The sequence below is a fragment of the Tamandua tetradactyla genome, chromosome 13 (genome assembly GCF_023851605.1).
Source record: "Tamandua tetradactyla isolate mTamTet1 chromosome 13, mTamTet1.pri, whole genome shotgun sequence".
Lineage (NCBI taxonomy): Eukaryota > Metazoa > Chordata > Mammalia > Pilosa > Myrmecophagidae > Tamandua > Tamandua tetradactyla.
Window position 1 is genome coordinate 50,351,657 of NC_135339.1, and position 11,980 is coordinate 50,363,636.

The following is an 11,980-nucleotide window of genomic DNA, read 5'->3' on the forward strand; positions in this document are numbered from 1 at the left end:
ACAGAGATCCTAGAATGAGCTGGGACTCAGCCTCAAGGGATTGAGAAAATCTTCTCAACCAAAAGGGGGAAGAGAGAAATGAGACAAAATAAAGTGTCAATGACTGAGAGATTTCAAACCGAGTCAAGAAGTTATCCTGGAAGTTATTCTTATGCATTATATAAATATCACCTTTTTAGTTAAGCTATAATGGAGAGACTGGAGGGAAATGCCTGAAAATGTTGAGCTATGTTCCAGTAACCATGTTTCTTGAAGATGATAGTGTAATAATATAGCTTTCACCTTGTGACTGTGTAATTTTGAAAAGTCTGATGCTCCTTTTATCTATGTTATGGACAGATGAGTAAAACATATGGATTAAAAATAAATAAATTATAGGGGGAACAAATGTTAAAATAAATTTAGTAGATTGGAATGCTAGTGATCAATTAAAGAGAGGGGTAAGGGGAATGGTATGTACGAATTTTTTTCTTTTTTCTTTCTATTTCTTTTTCTGAATTGATGCAAATGTTCTAAGAAACGATCATGAAGATGATTATACAACTATGTGATGATATTGTGAGATATTGATTATATATCAAGAATGGAATGATCATATTGTAAGAATGTTTGTGTTTGTATGTTGTTCTGTTTTAAAAATAAACAAATGAATGAACAAATAAATAAAAGAAAGTGAAAAGTCACCCAACAGGAATGGGAGAAAATATCTGGAAACATATATCTAATAAGGGTGTCTAGTTCAGGGTATATAAAGAACTTCTACAACTCAACAAAAAAAGATAAAAATCCAATTTAAAATGGGCAAGTTTCTCTTTATAAGCAACTCAGCAGGTGAACTTATTGCCCTCCCTCCTATGTGGGACATGACTACCAGTGGTGTAAATCTCCTTGGCAACATGGGGCATGACTCCCATGGATGAACCAGGACCTGACACTGGAATTGAGAAAATCTTCTTGACCAAAAGAGGAAAGAGAGAAATGAGACAAAATAAAGTTTCAGTGGCTGAGAGATTTCAGAGTTGAGAGGTTGTCCCTGAGGTTATTCTTATGCATTATATAGATATCACTTTTTAGTTTATGGTATATTGGAGTGCCTAGAGGGAAGTACCTAAAACTATTGAACTGTGTGCCAGTAGCCTTGATTCTTGAAAATGATTGTATAACTATATAGCTTTTATAATGTGACAAAGTGATGGTGAAAGCCTTGTGACTGACACTCCCTTAATCCAGGGTATGGACATATGAGCAAAAAAATGACAGAAAATAAATAAATAATGGGGGCAGGGGTTTAGTCAGGGTTCTCTAGAGAAACAGAACCAACAGAGAGATCTGTAAATATGAGATTTATAAAGCGTCTCATGCAACCGTTGGAATGGAAGACTCCAAAATCATTAGGGCAGGCTGTAAAGCTGGCAGCTGTGGAGTGGTCAAACTCCACAGGAGAGGCTCACTGGCTGAAGAAGCAGCAAGAGTCTCTCTTCTTAAAAGTCTTCAACTGCTTGGATTATCTCATTGTAGGAGGCACACCTTAGTTGATCACAGATGTAATCAACCACAGATGCAATCAACTACTGACGATTTCATACACCAGCCATCTGGTTTATCAACCAGCCACAAAATATCCTTGCAGCAAAGGTCAGGCCAGTGCTTGCCTGACCAGACAAGTGGACATAATCACGTCGCCAAGTTTACCCAGAACCTAACCATCACAGGGGAATAATGGTAAAAAAAAAAAAAAAATTGGGTAGATTGAAATACTAGTGGTCAATGAAAGGGAAGGGATGCATGAGCTTTTTCTATTCTCTTTTTACTTCTTTTTTCTAGAGTGATGCAATGTTCTTAAAATGGTCAAGGTGATGAATATACAACTATATGATGATATTGTGAACCATTGATTCTATACTAGGATGGACTGTATGTGTGTGAAGATTTCTCAACAAAAAAATATTTTTTAATGAGCAAAGGACTTGAAAAGACATTTCTTTAAAAAAAAAGATACATAAATAGCCTGTAAAACACGAAAAAATTTTCAAAAGATTCCCTAAATTAGCCATAGGGAAATACAAATCAAAACCATGAGATACCAACTCACACTCACTAGAATAGTTATTTTAAAAATGGAAAATAACAATGGATAGTGAGGATGTGGAGAAATAGGGACACTAACACATTGCTGATGGGAATATAAAATGATGCAGCTGCTGTGGAAAACAGTTTGGCAGTTCCTCAAAAAGTTAAATTTTGTACTACCATATAACCTGGCAATCCCACTTCTAGATATATACACAAAAGATTTTAAAGCACGAACTCTAATAGAAATTTGTACACCTATGTTCATACAGCATTATTCACAATAACCAAAATGTGTGAGCAACCCAAATTTCCATCAGCAGATAAACTGGCACACAACATGTGGTAAATACATACAAAGAATTATTAGCCTTAAAAAGGAATGAAGCTTTGATACATGCCACATATGGATGAACCTTGAAGACATCTTGTTAAGTGAAGTAAGTCAGGGACAAAGGGACAGATATAGTATGATTTCACTTATATGAACTAGCTAAAATATGCAAACTCATAGACACAGGAAGTAGAGTACAAATTACCAGAAGTGAGGGAGGGAGGAGGCAAAATGGGAGTTAGTGCATAATGGGTTTAGGGTTTCTGATTTGGGACATGGGAAAGATCTGGCAATGGAAGGTGGTGAGGGTAGTGCAACACTTTGAATGTGATTAATCCCACTGAATTGTATGCTTGGGAGTGGTTGAGATAGGAAAGTTTATTTTGTATATAAGTTTCCACTGTTTAAAAAAAAAGACCAACTAAAAAAGCCAGGAAAACTATTTTCTCTGATATTAGTATAGGCATTTCAGCTTTTTCATTACTGTTTGCATGGAATATTTTTCCCATTCTTTCACTTTCAATCTGTGTCTTTGGATCTGAAGTGAGTCTCTTGTAAATAGTATATAATTAGTTCATGTTTGTTTTTAATCCATTCTGCCAATCTGTCTTTTACCTGGAAATTTTAATCCATTTGCATCATTTGTTTCTTTAACTTATCAATAAATTTATCCTAAAAGGACAAGTACTTTAGCATATCCTCATGCCCTCAACATGAGATGTTAATGTGGTCTAGAACTTAGTCCTGGATGACTGTAAATTTACTTTCTCTTTTTTTCTCTGATTCTAGTTTTTAATAATACAATAATAATTTTAACTTTCTTTATGACTACCCTTACTTATTCTATCTTTTAGTATCTCCTAGGTTTGTTTCTTCTCATGAGAATGTTCACCAAGAATGTTTTCAAAGTGGGTCTTTGTATGGCAAACATTCTGAGCCTTTATGTGCATGAGAAGATTTTTATTATGTTCTTACATTTAATGATTTATCTGGATATAACACTCTAGGTCAAACCTCTTTAATATATAATTCCATTATCTTCTTCAATCAGGTTTTAACATCTTTTTTTCTTTTTGCATGGTCAGGCACTGGGAATCGAACCTGGGTTTCCGGCATGGCAGGGGAAAATTCTGTCTGCAGAGCCATTGTCTCACCACCCAAGTTTTAAAATTTTTGATGATAGTCTGATTCTTATTGCTTTGTAGGTGATCTTCTCTTTCTCTCTGAAAAGTGTTAGAATTTTTTCTTTAGCTTTGGTAATCGGTTTGGTGTTTGCCCTTATCTCTCATTTTGCTCTCTGAGCCCTTTCTTTCTGGATTATCTCCCTTTAATTCTTTGAAATTTGTCATCATCATTTTTTCAAATATTTTGTTGTCTGTTTTCTTTTCTCTTTATCTGGAACCATTATCCAGATGTTGATACTTTTAATTCTACCCTTCATATCTCTTTTTCATATATCCTATCTCTTTACCCTTGCTTGCTCACTTTTGGAAAAGCTTCTCAATCTGCTCTTACCCATCAAAAACAGAAAATTAGATTATATTGTACAAAAAAGAACAAAAAATATATTTACTATGAGAGACATACATTAAAGAGAATAATTCAGAAAAATTAGACATAAAAGAATGTAATGATATATGCCAGATGAATATGAAGTGAAAGAAAGCTAATGTAATAATATTCAGAAATGACAAAATAGAATTTAGATGAAAAGCTTCCTCAAGGGACATATATGCATCTAACAAGGCAGTTTCAAAATATATAAAACCAAAACTGCCAGAAAACAGAAATTATTAAATCTACAATTGTAGTTGGAGATTTTAGCATATACTTCTCAGAAATAATAATCAAGCAGTTTAAACAGTAAAAAAGCAAATATATAGATGTGTATATATTTATTTTAAACGAACATAATCTCTAGAGAAATTTATCCCCAATATTCAGAAAATATACATTCTTTTCAAGCACACACATTCAGAAAATTCACCATGTACTAGGTCACAAAGGAAGGATTAATATATTTTTCAAGGTGAGCATCATGTAGATCATGTTCTCTGACCTAAAGCAATACAGGTAGAAGGCAGCTTTTAAAAAATTTAAATACCTACAAACTAAATATTTTGCCAAGAAACCTTTGGGATAAAGAAGAAATCATGAGGGAAGTTAAAACAGAATAACAATGAGAACATCCCCAAACTATTTATAGGAGATAACTAAAGCAATTTTAGAGGAAAATTATATCTTTAAATATATTATCAAAAAACATTAAAAACTGAAAACAAATTCAATTTGTTGTTTATTTTAGAGCAAAAACAAAGTGAAAAGGTGAAAGCAGGAGCCTATGAAATAGGTAAGGAGAAAGAGAGAACGATTTATCAAAACCAACTTTCTCTTGGAAAAGATTAATATGAAAGGAAAAACCCTAGCAAGATTGACCAAGAGTAAATGAAAAAATCAAAATGGAAGAAATGCAAAATGTAAACAAGGAAATACCACTTTATAACAATTAGAATGGCAAAACTTAGAAAGATGAATTAAGTATTGGTAAGGATGTAGGGAAATAAGTATTCATTCCTACTGCTGATGACCAGAGAAATCCACATGGCAGAGAATGAGTTATGGCAGCTGAAACCAAGGCAGGACAGGCATTTAGAGTCTTTTCCCCTTTATCAATACTTTGACCGAGTATTGATTGAAAGGAGTGCAGTCGAAACTGTAACCAGAAAAATCTCAAGGAGTAGTAGTGCAGGCAGTAGTAGAGGCTGTTGGATCAGATTCTAAAGGAAAGAGTAGAGGCATTCAACCAGTTAGTGTGAAAGTTGGCGATCAAGTTCTTCTCCCAGATTATGGAGGCACCAAAGTAATTCTAGATGTCAAAGATTATTTCTTGGTTAGAGATGCTGACACTGTTGGAACGTATGGAGCATGAACTATATCACTATTGAAATGGAAACACTGCCCATTTCACTGAAGTTCCGAAATTGTCCATGGCTTAAATAATTTTTCTATGTCTTTCTTTTGTAACAAACTAGTGATACTCAAGTGTCTCTATCTAGAATTTAGTTTCACTGACTGATATAAACATTTCCAAATAACTATATGTAAATGAAAAATAAATAAATAAAAACAGAGGGCCCCAAAGAACTTGGGTTTATGAGGCTTATCTATCAATATTTAGCATATTAGATATTAAAACTGAAAAAATTGTAAAGACTATACAAGCACACATTCCATTAGCCATCAAAGTGATGATGTGATCATATATTATGTAGCCTCTGGAATATTCCACCATACTCTCATGAGAGAATGAGGGAGAAAATGGCAAATAATGTGGCAGTACTATTATGAAAATAGTTTTAACTTCATGGACTTCCAAAAGAATCTCAGGAATTTTGGACCACACTTTGAGAACTTCTGGCCTATACCGATTCAAAGATACATTAATCTCCTCCTCCTGTCTCTGTTGACATTTGCTTAGAGCAAATCTGCAAACCCATTGTAATAGATATGTATATTTTTAAACAACATTTTTTGTTTCTTATGTGACAGGTGCTATGCAAAGCATTTTTTGCATATTTAATTTTCATAATCTGAGGATTACTTCTGTTTCTCCATATTAAAGAGAGGCTAAGTGAATTCCCAAAGTTCATGCAGATAATTTGCAAACAGAATTAGGATTTGAACCCAGATCTGATTTTATAGCTAATTCTTATTCACAAAACAACACAGCTTCTTGCAAGTTCCTAATTTCATGATGGGACTGCAGATTTTCCAAATTTCTACAACGCTGACAGGAGACTAGAGAGGCACCGATATGTGAGGTCTAGAGAGAACAGTAATCTATATCTGAAATTAAGTCTCCATTTTTCCATCATGACAGTGCCCCCAAAACAGTTTGACTTTCTGGCTGAAGCCTTCATTAGTGAAGAAAAGAATGGCCTTCCCTTAGCTAGGACTCTGGCTACAGTAAAGGATAGCCTGCTCATCCCCTAAAGCTATGCACTAATTTATTTTTACACACTCTACCTTACTTGATAGACAAAAGAAAGCTATAAACTAGGCCAGTCAGAGATTATCAGCTCCATTCTAAGTATGAAGAAATGAGATTTAAATAAGTTGCTTTATCCAAGGTAGTGCATCTAAGAGGAGTCACTAAAATCCAGGTCTTCTAACTGCAAATCTTGTATTTTCCTGTTATATGTCATAACCAAGAGAAGTTTGTTTTTGTTTGTCTCCCCTCCCCAAACTTCCAGATCAATTTTTAAGGTTTTGGGAAGGTCTGTTCACTCTAGGTTAAGAAAATTATTCCCCTCACTTAATGTGCTCAAGCCAAACTTCCTTTTCATTTCTTCAAGCCAGGAAAATGCCTCAGAATTGCAGTCACATGTTTACAGAAGAAACAAAAAGGAGTGCAACTTGGGCAAGAAAGAGGATTCTTTTCTCTTTCAGAGAAATAAATAAGTTAACATCATCATCCAAGGAGCAGAGACTTTTGTTTGGTATTTAGAGACGCATAGTAGCACAGTAGAAAGATTCTGATGGTGGTTTGAATTTTGATACTTACATTTAAGTGCTGTTTCCTTTGTTAGTTTACTAATTATTTTCAAAACTGTTATTAATAAAAAGAATATATAGTAGTAGTGGTAAGTGGTGGTGATGATTCCTTTCAGTGATTGAATATTAAATAGCAGACACTGCATTAAGTACCTTATGTACACTGTATCACTTACTCATGATGTCTTTGAGGTAAATTTTATTACTGAATGTAATATGTCCTTCTGTGTATTATCCCATGTAATTCCCCATGACATCCTTTCCCTCATTTTGCAAAACGCAGTTTGTGATTGCCAGGACCAGGGCTCTTAACCACCCAAGCTGTATCACAGAATTAAGTTTATAAAAGCATAAGAAAATCATGAAAATACCTCTAACAGCTAGAAAAAATTTTAAATTATTCAGAAAGACATATATTGAAACTAAAATGATGAGTATTCAATAATGGGGGTCAGTTCAAAAGCTGCACTCAATTCTAGATGACATCAGAACTAATTCTGAAGGATGTGAACTGGCTTTTTAGTGATGTCCGAATCTCTGCATGGTTCTTGGCTATTACAACTTTGTTTTGCCAACAGCACTGCCACTGAGTAGGAATAGCTTACATTTTGAAATACTAGATTAAGGAGATCTTTAGTGGGGTACTAAGGAAAGTTCCATGTCAGGATACATGGACACATTAAGCTGTTTCTAACATGTTTTAATAGAGTTTAATCAATCCATCTTTTTTTTTCTTTTTTGCATGGAAAATCTATTGATTTGCCTAACAGCGTCCTCACATTTAAATACTATAGCAGAATATAAAATTTTAGGTGGCATTTTCTTCCTCAACATACTGAAAATTTTACTCTATTTTATTTTACTATTAAAATAGGACATCTAGGGCAGCCAGGGTGGCTCAGCAGGCAGAGTTCTTGCCTGCCATGGATGCCAGAGACCCAGGTTCATTTCCTGGTGCCTGAACATGCAAAAAAAACAAAACAAAGATACGACATTTAATCTTTGTTCCTTTGTGGATGATCTGCTCTTCATAGCTTTATAAGATTCTTTGTCTTTGATGTTCTTTTATTTTTCTAAATGCATCCAGGTGTGGTTTTTCCTTATCATTCCTATTTAGCATGATAGACTAATTCATAAGAAGTCTTTCTTAACTTCTAGTAAACTCTTTCTTTAAATAATTTTTTATTTTATTCTTTTAAATACCAAAAAAACCCCACACCAAACAAACACAAACATTCCTATTTTGATCATTCTGTTCTACATATATAATCAGTAATTCACAATATCATCACATAGTTGCATATTCATCATCATGATCATTTCTTGGAACATTTGCATCTATTCAGAAAAAGAAATAAAATGGAAGGGTTGTGAGTTTACTTGCTGTGCTGGCTGGAGAGAGAGGCCACATCTGAACAACAAAAGAGGTTCTCTTGGGGGTGACTCTTAGGCATAATTTTAAGTAGGCTTGACCTATCCTTTGTGGGGTTAAGTTTCATATGAACAAACCCAAGGCTGTGGGCTCAGCCTATAGCTTTGGCTGTCCACACTGCTTGTGAGAATATCAAGAATTAAACTTGGGGAGGTTGAATTTTCCCCCGTTCTCACCATTCCCCGAAGAGGACTTTGCGAATATCTAGTAAACTCTTGAGTCAGCATTTCTTTATCCCAAGTGTGGTTTATCTTTGTAAAACTTCTTATTCAATTCATATTTCCAGCATGCTACCTTATCTTTGAGAATATTTATTTTACTTTTATTGAATTATTGACCTAAATGTCCTTTTAAAAACTTTTTTTGTTTAATTCTGAAATACCTTCAAACCCACAGGAAAGCTACAAAAATAATACAAACCCCATTCAGAAAACTCCAACACACCCTCATCTGTCCATTCCCCCAACTCCAACACTTTGCCACATTTGCTATATTCCTTCATCCATCCATCCATCCATCCAATAATCCACTTTCCGAACACCTGAGTGCAGGTTGTACACATCATGCTTCCTGAATACTGCCATGTCCATTTCCTAAGAACATACCAGGTCTTTTAGTAAGGGGAATATTCCAACCTGGAATGTTGGAAAAACAAGGGAATCTCTCCCTTGTTTTTGAAAGATAGTTTTGCCAGAAAATTATATGTTGGCAATTTTTTACTATCAGCACTTTAAATATGTCATCCCACTGTCTTCTTGCCTCCATGATTTCCAATGAGAAATTGGCACTTAATCTTATCGAGGTTCCCTTCGTTTGACACATTTCTGTCTTGGGGCATTCTGTAGTTCTGCAAGCTGCCTTCTACATACAGGGCAAGTTCTGGGATGCAATTCCCTCAGGCCCCCACTTGAGAGATTGGGCCTGACATAAACATTCTCCCAGTATCTACTCCCTCCAGAACTGGGATTAGGGAACCATACTGGGAGCAAGGACTAGCTCTACACTGAGCCACTGAGGGGTGGGAGGGGGGACAGCCATGGTGTCAGGAAATCTTACTACCTTTTTCTTGATTTGTCACTCACGCTGTTACTGCAAACCTTTTGTTTTGAGAAAGGTGTTTCTGCCAGTTCTTGCTGATTTCTCAATGCCTTTGTGGCATTAATAGATTCAATAAGTATTAACCTCAGGAGAAAAAACTAGTACGTAAGAGAAAATATAATCATAGCACATTCCATAGCTTACCTAGAGGATAACTAAGAATAATGATCATTGATCCAATTAAAAACTCTTCTATAACTACAATGAAAAGATGTAGGGAACCTATATATAGGTCATTATAAACATTTTGGCTTTTATCTGAGCATGATGAGAAGACTTCAGAATATTTTGTAACAAAGAGTGACAATCTCATTACATTTTAAAAACAAAAATTCTGGGTGCTGGATTGAGAATAGACTGGAAGACAAAGGTGAGAGCAGAGAGATCAATTAGGGTATTGCAATTAAGGGTGGTAACAATGGATATAATAAGATTTGGTTGGATTCTGAAATTATGGAACTGCCATTTATTGACATAAAAAATGCGAGAGAAGTAAATTTGGGTTGAAGAAGATGAGAGGTTTGATGTGGATGTGATAGTTAAGATATCATGCACCCAAGTTAAAATGCCAAGCAGGCAGTTGGGTATCTGGAAGGTTCTTATAAAGCAAGGAAACAAAATCATTAATGGAGTCTCCAGCCCTGCTTGGGACACACCAATGTTTAGGGGTCAAACAGAAGAACCAATAAAGGAGACTGAAAAAGAGGAGTCAGAGAGGTAGGAGGAAAAACCAGACAAATATGTGTACTAGAAATCAACTGAAGAAATGTTTTTTGAGAAGAGTAAGCAACTGTAGATATGATCCTGATAGATAAGTAAATTGAGGTCATGGAGCTCTCTGATAACCTAACAAAAACTGTTCCAATGGAGTGAAGAGGATAAAAATGTGACTGAAATGGGTTCAGGAAAAAAAAACGGAACTTTCAAGAAACTGAAGACAGTGAATATAGTTACAACTTCAAGTAGTTCTGCTGCAAAAGAAATAAATTAAGTTTTTCAGATGGTTCTAGCTAGGACAGACAATATCCTTATAGTAATAGGAAATAAAGGTAAATGAACAGATAGTTGTAGATTTAGAGATGTAGTGGCACAACTTTTAAAACTTTTTTTTTCCCGATTGTTTCCATTGTCTCAGTGAAGCATGGTGCAAGGTGAGAGGGAAGAGATGCTGGACATGAGGAAAGAGATGAAGCTGTGAAATAGCCGTTTAGAATGTGAGGGAATAGACTAGGAAAATTTAGTATGACTGAGTAGCATTAAGCAATCTGAGGTCATGATCACAAAATTCAAGGGAGGCTAGCTAGCATGGTTATGTGATTAGTAAATATTTCTTTTAAAAACCAGCTCCATGCTGTTTTTTTTTTCACTAAATATCCTCTGTAAATATTTTTCTTGGCATCCTTGTTCTGTTATTGTAAGGCACAGAAAATTTTATCTACAGTTGATTAAACATAGCAACAAGAATAACATTTTCCCTTAAGGTTAATAAACAGCACAGAAACGTATGGTTCTGGGAGTATTTTCCCACTCCCTGGGTGTATTCAGGACTGTTCTTCCTCACGGTCTGATATCCTTCCATACAGAGCCTAGATTGTTCTTTGACCCTTATGTTCCTCTATTATGGATTTTGCATTACTTACACTCCTAAGTCTTTTTTTTTTTTCCTGGTCCTACTTCTCTGTGCCGGCTTGAAACTGTCATGCACCCCAGAAAAGCCACCTCTTTAATTCTCATACAATGTTGTTAGGCAGGACCTTTTGATTCCATGGAGATGGAAACCCAACTGTGGGTGGGACCTTTTGATTAGGTAGTTTCCACGGAGATGTGTCTCCACCCATTTAAGATGGGTTGCTTACTAGAGTCCTTTAAGAGGGTATCATTTTGGAAAAAGCTTTAGAGCTGACACAACCAGAGACCTTTGAAGATGCAGGGCTCAGCAGATGTTGCCATGTGCCTTCCCATGAGATGCTAAACAAGCCAGAACCTTCAGACAGGTGAGGAAACCAAAAGATTAAACCTAACCCTGGAGGAGCCAAGTGAGAAATCCCCACAGCAAAGAGGCTGAAAGCAATGGAGCCAGGGGCAGGGGACCAGCACATGCCAGCCAGGTGCCTTCCCAGCTGAAAGAGATGTTTTGGATGTCATCAGCCTTTCTTGAGTGATGGTAACTTTGTTGGTTTGAAAGGATGTATGGACCCTAGAAAAGCCATGTTTTAATCAAAATCCCATTTCATAATGGCAGAATAATTCCTATTCAATACTGTATGTTTGAATCTGTAATTAGATAATCTCCCTGGAGATGTGATTTAATCAAGAGCAGTTGTTAAACTGGATTAGGTTATGACATGTCTCCACCCATTTGGGTGGGTGTTGATAAGTTTCTGGAGTCCTATAAAAGAGGAAATATTATGGAGAATGAGAGATTTAGAGAGCAGAGCAGAATGACATAGCCATGAGAAGCAGAGTCCACCAGCCAGCAACCTTTGGAGATG

At 35.6% G+C, this 11,980-nt stretch overlaps 1 pseudogene; it reads left to right on the forward strand.

Moving 5' to 3' along the window:
• The first annotated feature begins 5,022 nt into the window (after positions 1-5,022).
• Positions 5,023-5,333, forward strand: LOC143653397 (10 kDa heat shock protein, mitochondrial pseudogene; annotated as a pseudogene).
• The last annotated feature ends 6,647 nt before the right edge of the window (positions 5,334-11,980 follow it).